The sequence below is a fragment of the Cololabis saira genome, chromosome 12 (assembly GCF_033807715.1).
Source record: "Cololabis saira isolate AMF1-May2022 chromosome 12, fColSai1.1, whole genome shotgun sequence".
Classification (NCBI taxonomy): Eukaryota; Metazoa; Chordata; class Actinopteri; order Beloniformes; family Belonidae; genus Cololabis; species Cololabis saira.
This window is the reverse complement of record NC_084598.1, coordinates 28,300,398-28,307,832: the sequence shown is the minus strand read 5'-3', so window position 1 is coordinate 28,307,832 and position 7,435 is coordinate 28,300,398. Positions and strand designations below refer to the sequence as shown.

At 37.4% G+C, this 7,435-nt stretch overlaps 1 long non-coding RNA gene across 1 annotated transcript in view; it reads right to left on the bottom strand.

The window, feature by feature from the left end:
* Nucleotides 1-1,081: 1,081 nt before the first annotated feature.
* Nucleotides 1,082-7,435, bottom strand: part of LOC133457292 (uncharacterized) — a 101,741-nt gene continuing 95,387 nt past the window's right edge. The window contains exon 5 of the long non-coding RNA XR_009783854.1: nt 1,082-1,202. This is a non-coding gene — a long non-coding RNA (uncharacterized LOC133457292). The remainder of the gene's footprint in view (nt 1,203-7,435) is intronic.

Here is a 7,435-nt window from a genome sequence, read left to right as displayed (position 1 = left end):
TTTTATGAGAGATAGAACAATAAAATCTATGGGATGTTCCTTTTTTGGTGGCAGACACACTGTTGGCTAAGTCTGCACTCACCCTGTCAAGCATATCTGCAGCATTACTACAACCAATCACCACAGTGACGCAAAGCTGACACGACTGCTTTATCTTATCCAGTATTTTAGGAGGATATTTGCTCTGGTCACTTTAGCACCAGAATGCAACAAGGCTGGGCACTCTGGATGCATTCCTTGACGCATTTGTGGCTGCCATAGGATTTGACATTGTATTGATACTGATTCTGTGGCCTAAAACACACATAAGGTTAAGCATACAGTATCTAACATCATATTTTGGCTGAAAGGAAGCTGAAAAAGCTCTACATATGGCGTGTACAGTGAAATGCAGCATACCTCCTTATTGTATGATGGGTTTAAGTGTGTGTGCTTCTAAACCAATTACTGAATATGCAGCAACAAGTACGAAGGTTGAGAGTATGGGACAGACCAGATTAATGCCAGAAGGAAAGCAAAGACGCTGACTGCATAAAAGCTGAAACAGGTAGAGAGGGACCAACCATCTGGCCTGCAAACTCTGATAAACTCTGATAAAATTAGATAATTTCTCTGCATTTAAACTTTAAAAGTCACTTTAATGTCAAGAACAACAGTCATCTCTTCTACTGAAGATCTAATTACAATTGACTACTTCTCAAAGAAGTGAAAATATTAAACACACAACCAAAATATCACCTACTGCCTTTCATGCTTAACATTTTATATGTCGAGGTGTTTAAAACACGTCTTAAATTCTGTTAATTAAACCTCAAATGAAAAACAGGCCACCAGATTTTTAATGGTGTCATCATTCATTTAATAAAAACTTCATCAAAAATCTGAATTAGTGTATAAAATACTTAGTATACCCCTAACGTTTCCATCAGAATCAGACTCGGGTCATCCATGAGTGGAAAATATCCAAGAAAATCTTGCAAATCTTTCCAGCAGTTGATGTTTTAGAAAGTTCACCCCAAGATCTGAACATGCGATGCATGTTAAGCATGTTAAATGTTAAAGTTCATGACAGTAACATTTGAGGGGATGATTTCAGCTTGTCTTGCTGCTATGGACTTTGAGCCGATCATGAAATCTTCTGTGTCGAAAGATATTCCAAATTCGAGCCCACCGCTGGACAGCTAAAGCTCGACCAAAAGGAACTGAAACAGAATATAATCAATCAATCAAGTGCTGCAATGGCCCAAATCATGATTTGTAATTCATTTTTCACTTACACCTCTTGTATTTCGACTTGGTTTTTGTTAAAGATAATAAATAATAAATATAGTTTAAAATGTCACGTAGGGCTTTACTTACCTAAATTAGACCTGTTAAGGAACAAACCTATGTATTTCTTTATTTATTCATTTATTTGTATTAACATGTAAAACTTTAGAAATGTAAGAAGTTGATTGTACTTTTTTCACGTGACTTTATGAAGGTAAAAATATCCTACAAAAATGTCTTGACTGGAAATCCCAATTTAGTTTGCTAAGTCGAACCCTAATAGCTTTTATCTTTTTTCTCTCTGTTTGTATGCTTAACATGAAATTACAACAAAAAAAAGCCTTAAAACTGAAATGCAACAGGCAAGGAAGCTATATTAGTCAACTATGAGTGTATTTGTCCTGCACAAGATCAAACCGCTTTCTATTGATTAGTCTTGCTATGGAAAAGAATTGACATTACACGCACTATGAAATTCAGCATTTTTTTCTTTTTTAACCTTCAGCGATGCTTGTCATTCGCTTGTAAAATAAATATATAAACATACACCAGGAGCAAGCGAAGGGGGAGAAAAAAAAATCACTAAAGCTCTTTTGCTGTAATTGGCTGAAAAGCAAGGGCAGCAGAAAATTTACAGGCAGACAACAGTGTGAAGGGGACTCGGTCACAATGCAAAACTAAGCCCTGAGCACCGGCAAGGGAGTCGGCAAGCCAGCACGAGCAAGAAAGTGTCTAGGTGGGTGTCTGGCATATCTTAACTACCATAAGGCACTTGTCTTGCTTTGACGGTAAAGCTACAGATCACAGTCCATTTTCTGGACAAGTTAAGTAAATAACCCCAGCAAGCATACAGAAGACAGTGACAGGGAAAGAGAAATCCCCCAAAGTCACAGTGGTGGCACTCTACTAAATCCAATCAAACTGAGGAGAGACAGGGAGAGGAGGAAGGGGGGTGGAAGATATCCTCTTTGGTGCCTGTGTGTGTCCAACAGCATTGATGCAATAACACCTCATTCAGTGTTTAGCCCTTCTCAAAGGACAGGCAGGGATAACACTTTAAACCCTGTGGCTTTATCTCCTGCAGATTTTCCATAAAATGCCAAGCCAGGGAGCCGGGGCCATGTGACTACCATGTAGGTCAGGGCAGATGGGGGGTAGAGAGTGTGGGAGGTGAAGGGAGAGACGGAGTGGGGGAGGATGGGAGTTTTCTAATGGAACTGTTGAAAATAGCAAGCGGTAACCAGATTAGATCAATTAAGATTCTGTCTGTTGTTGGCATTGATTAGAGAAAGACTGAGAATTCAAACTTAAGCAACAAGCTACTTAACTTTACAACAGAGGAAATAGTTGTAGATATGTTGGCTGTTTTTTTTTTGTTATCACTGATGTTTGGAGTTAAAGCTAAAGTGAGTTATATTTGCAAGTCATTTTCTAGAGATGGTCAGATTTTACTCCAACTATGAGGGCCATCTTGTACTTGCTTTCTGATCTCAAGTTCATGCATATTCATTTAGAAAAGTAATGTAATATGTCATTACAGGTGCTAATGACATGTGGACAAAACAGACATGTCCAACTGGCTAACTTGCTTCTTACGGTATTATGTTTGAAAAGTCTTAATTAAAGCAACTGTCTGCTCCTCACAATTAGACAGCTCTGTATGACCAATGAACTGAGACAGATTTTAGATTTTTTTAAATTTATTTCATCTGTGGGTAAAGCCTTTCTCTGTGCAACCAGATGGCAATAATGGAAATTAAGTGATCACTGAGCATAACCAGATCGTTGTTGTGTAACCACTCAGCCCACTTATCACCACCTTTGCAAAACACCTGGTTCACAATATGATATGTATTATTTCTGTGATCACTCCGAGTGGCAAAATATGTGTAATAATTATTGCTTAGGAGAAAGGGAAAAAAAAAAGAAAACGTAAAACGTTCTTCTAGATATCAAAACACCTGCAGTCTAAGTTAGTATCCTGACCTTATAGCAAGTCCAGAAATTCAATACATTCTCCATCTTGCCTCCAAATCTTGGTTTCTATGAAAGCATTTTCCGGTGAACTAGTTGATCGTTATCCATGACATTTTCAGAATACAGAGATATGTCAATATTCTGAAGCTCAATGGGCTTGTATAATTGAACTAAGGGCTCTTAGTTTCCATATGCTGAGGGCACAGAAGTTCCCAATGGAATACTAGTGACGCTTGATTGAATACAAAAGATGTACTGGATTATGCTTTGTGCTGTTGACTGACCTTGACTTATTTTTTGACCCTCACCCTCACTCAATCACAAGATTCCCATCTGATCAATAAAACTAAGGTGAATGATACCAAAAGATCTTCCCAAATGTTGAGCGCATCCCCTCTGACTATGTATTTTTGCAGTTCATAAGCATCCCAAGCAGCACTGGCTAGCTTTGTGCAACCTGGCCTCAATTAAACTCAAAGGCACCATCCCTGTGAAAACAGTATTGATCACAGCTAACATCTATCCATGTTTCAATTGATTTTTCCTATTTGTGCTGAAAAATATAATAGATTTGATATGAATTACATGGTTGTTTTGCCTCAGTTCATCAACACAAACCAGATAATACTGACTGTTTCCAGGGAAACAGGATAACAGTTTTGGCCTGTTTTGTTTTTAGCAATCAATGACTTTAATGCATGTAAAATGTTAGCACATAAACATACAACAGCCCACAGAACTCACCTATAGTGCAACTAGGTGTTGTATAGCATAAAGATATGAGCTTCTGAAACTGTTTGTAGATGACCAACAACACTTTTTATTTCACATAAATTATATCTTACCTTGCCACTAATGTTAGCTACAGGTATAGACCACATAATACTTGTTGTTTAACAGCAGATACTATGCTTTTGTTCATTCAAAACTGCATCATTGCTGTAAATTACTATGATAACCTACCTAAAATGTACAAAAATTGTCTTGCAAATAATGCTGGACACCTGCATTGCTCTAAACTCTACCAGTTGCCACGTTATGTACAAAGATTTGGTGTCTCTAATTCCCAAGCTCAAGGCTGATCAGTGTTATTCAACTGACACTTCTCCTAAAGCCTTCTGACATTAAGCCTTTATAAGACAGTTATGGGTATTACATTGGTCCTGCAACGTAAACTACTTTTTATTCCTTTACTATTGTGTTTAAATAGAATAGCTACAGCAACAGATTTAACTCAATAGGCTACCTCCGACCTTGTTAGCAGGCTATTATTGCATTGTTATCCTTGGAGTGTCTTCTGTAGGTTTTAAGCTTGGGGGCCTTAATATTATTGAAGTAGCTAAGGTGTAGTGTTACAGGGGAATATACTAGTAATGCCTGTTTAAATTTATTTCAAAGTCCCCACTCATTCATATCATTCTGGGCCAGGAGAACACGTAATAATAAACCAATAAGAGAAAGTTCACTCTCATTATTCTCAAAAGGAGAAACAATTAAAAAATGGTTAAAACAAAAACAAAAAAAACCCACTAACACTGTCCAAACCGAAACAGGCTATTGTAAAGCAGGTAAAGAGATCAAAGTCCGTGCCGTGGTAAATCACTTTTACTTTGTTACCAAAGCTCATCTATGCTGACCCCTCAAATATATCTGCAGCAAAGAAATAATTAGCTTTGAATCATATTTCACTATAATGTAATATTGTCATTTTGCTGGATTGTGTCTATCGCTTAGAAATTTAATGAAAAATGGATCGTCTGCTGCAACATGAATGTGCACGTCACGCGTCTGTATACACACACACACGCACGCACGCACGCACGCACGCACACACACACACACACACACACACACATATATATATTTATATATATATATATATATATATATATATATATATATATATGGTCAAACATAAAATGTTCCAAAACTAGAAAATGTATTTATATTGCAATATCTTTGCATGGCAATGTCATCCGTCAGTTGGTGCCCATTTTGGCCCAGACTGAAATACCTCATCAATTATTTGTAGGATCACTAATAAATTTTGTACAAGCATTCATGGTCCCCAGAGAGAGAAACCCTCTGCCATTAGCAATCCTCTACTTTCCTGTGGTGCCATCATGAGGTTGACTTTTTTTTGAGTGTTCAATAGCTTAGATCAACCATTCTCATCTAGTGTCACAAACAGGTTGCATTTGCAATTATCCATTTAAATATCTTCACATTTTCCGTTTTACATGGGGAACTAGGTAAACGTATTGATCGGTTTAACGGATTGAAGCCGAATATACGCAAGGGTAGTATTTGAGGATGTTTTTATATTCAAGCTTTCTTTGTCTCAGTCTTAGACAAGTTTTCTTCATCATTTGGACAAACATACCTTACTTCCTGAGTCGCTGTAGAAGAGAAATTATGTATATTACATTTTGTCAGAGAATCACAAGATCCAAGTTACTTCCACACTTCTTTCTGACAACTAACTTCACTTGGTTTGTTTGGGAACAAGATTAAACTAGATTATGACTGTTTTAATGGGAATAGCAAGTAAGGATATTATATTGGTGGTTCTACGCAACAATTTTTTTGTCTTTTAAAAGACTCCCAATACAACATCTTATCCAACCCCAGTGAGTTGCCACTGGTGAGAGTTGCCTTTCTAGCATACATCCATGGAAATGGACAAGGTTTTCCACATCATTTCCAGGTCTGTAGCCATCATTGTTTTCAAAAGGTTCTCCAGATATTTTGACGATTTGTTGAAAGTTGAAATGCATATTCTGACTAATAGTGGTAGCAGTGGAGATTAGTTTTTTTGTATTTGTAACTATGTATCTACAGGCTAACAACTTTTCCACAACACAGAAAATGCTGCAGCGCCAACAACAGCTAGCTCTCAGTTTGATGCTAGGATTTACACGGGACTGTTGATCTGGCAATGGAAAAGTACCCTACTCTACCCAAGTTACTTTTCTCAGCAAGTAACTAGTAACATGATTGCTTACTTTTTAGAAGCAGATTAAAATATCCTAAATTATACTAACATGTAAAAATCCTAGCACATGTTTGGGGTTTTGCTATAACAGCCTGTCCTAACTGCACGCGAGCGTCCGACTATCGCGTCGCACTGCTTTGCATCGAACGCTCTCTGTCCACACTGAAAGCGTTATGGGCCCCCATGTTATTTTGATTGACAGCTGAAACTCGCCTTTTACTCGCCGCACTACCCGCCCGTGCGCTCCTGAAAGAAACTCCTAAAAGAACTCCTAAAAGAGTAAAGAGACAAGTAAAAGATGCGTGAGTACTTGTTATCTTCCTACGTTTGTACTTTCTAAACAGAAAACAAGCTTGATATTGTGATATTTAAATGTTCTTCTATTTTCTTCCTGTCGCTCGCGTTGAAAGCCGATTGAAAGCGCTGTAGGAAACAGTAAGGGACGAGGAACGGCTGATCCAGTTAGTTGAAATGAGAAATTATCTCTATGATACGTCCTCATTTCACTACAAAAACCTCAATAAAGTGGCAGAAAGAAATATTATCTTATTATCTTATCCCATTATCTTATTCTTATTTCTTAAAATGTTGTTTCTTTACTGTTTCTGCCACTTTATTGAGGATTTTGTAGTGAAATGAGGAGGTATCATAGAGATAACTTCTCATTTCAACTAAATGGATGAGCCGTTCCTTGTCCATGACTGTTTCCTACAGCCTAACTGGCCGCTAGCGCCAGTTAGGACAGTCCAATAGAAAATAAAGCAATGGAATTGATTTTGCCACTGACGCTCGTTCGCGTCGCGTGCAGTTAGGACAGGCTGTAATCCAACATTAATATAGTCATACTAGTAACTCAGACTTTTAATATAATAATGATAATAACTTAGTTTGGCAATAACCCACAAGCACTGTGTGAAAGGCCAGTGTCAACGTAGAATAACCTTGAGTAGTAAAAGCCATTTCTTATCACCATTTCACCAAGTATTTCAAGCACATTCTCCAAAATGTTGTTAGGTAATGAGTGTTTTTTTTTTTTCTCCAAACAATAATGGTAATAATAATGCCATTAGATTCAAAGTAAATTATATGTCTGTTTCACTTCAAAATTATTTTGATTTTGAAGACGAACTCACCTAAAGAACTGACCGCAGGATCTCATCTGTTCCATCCAGCACCCTTGTGTTATGCTCATTA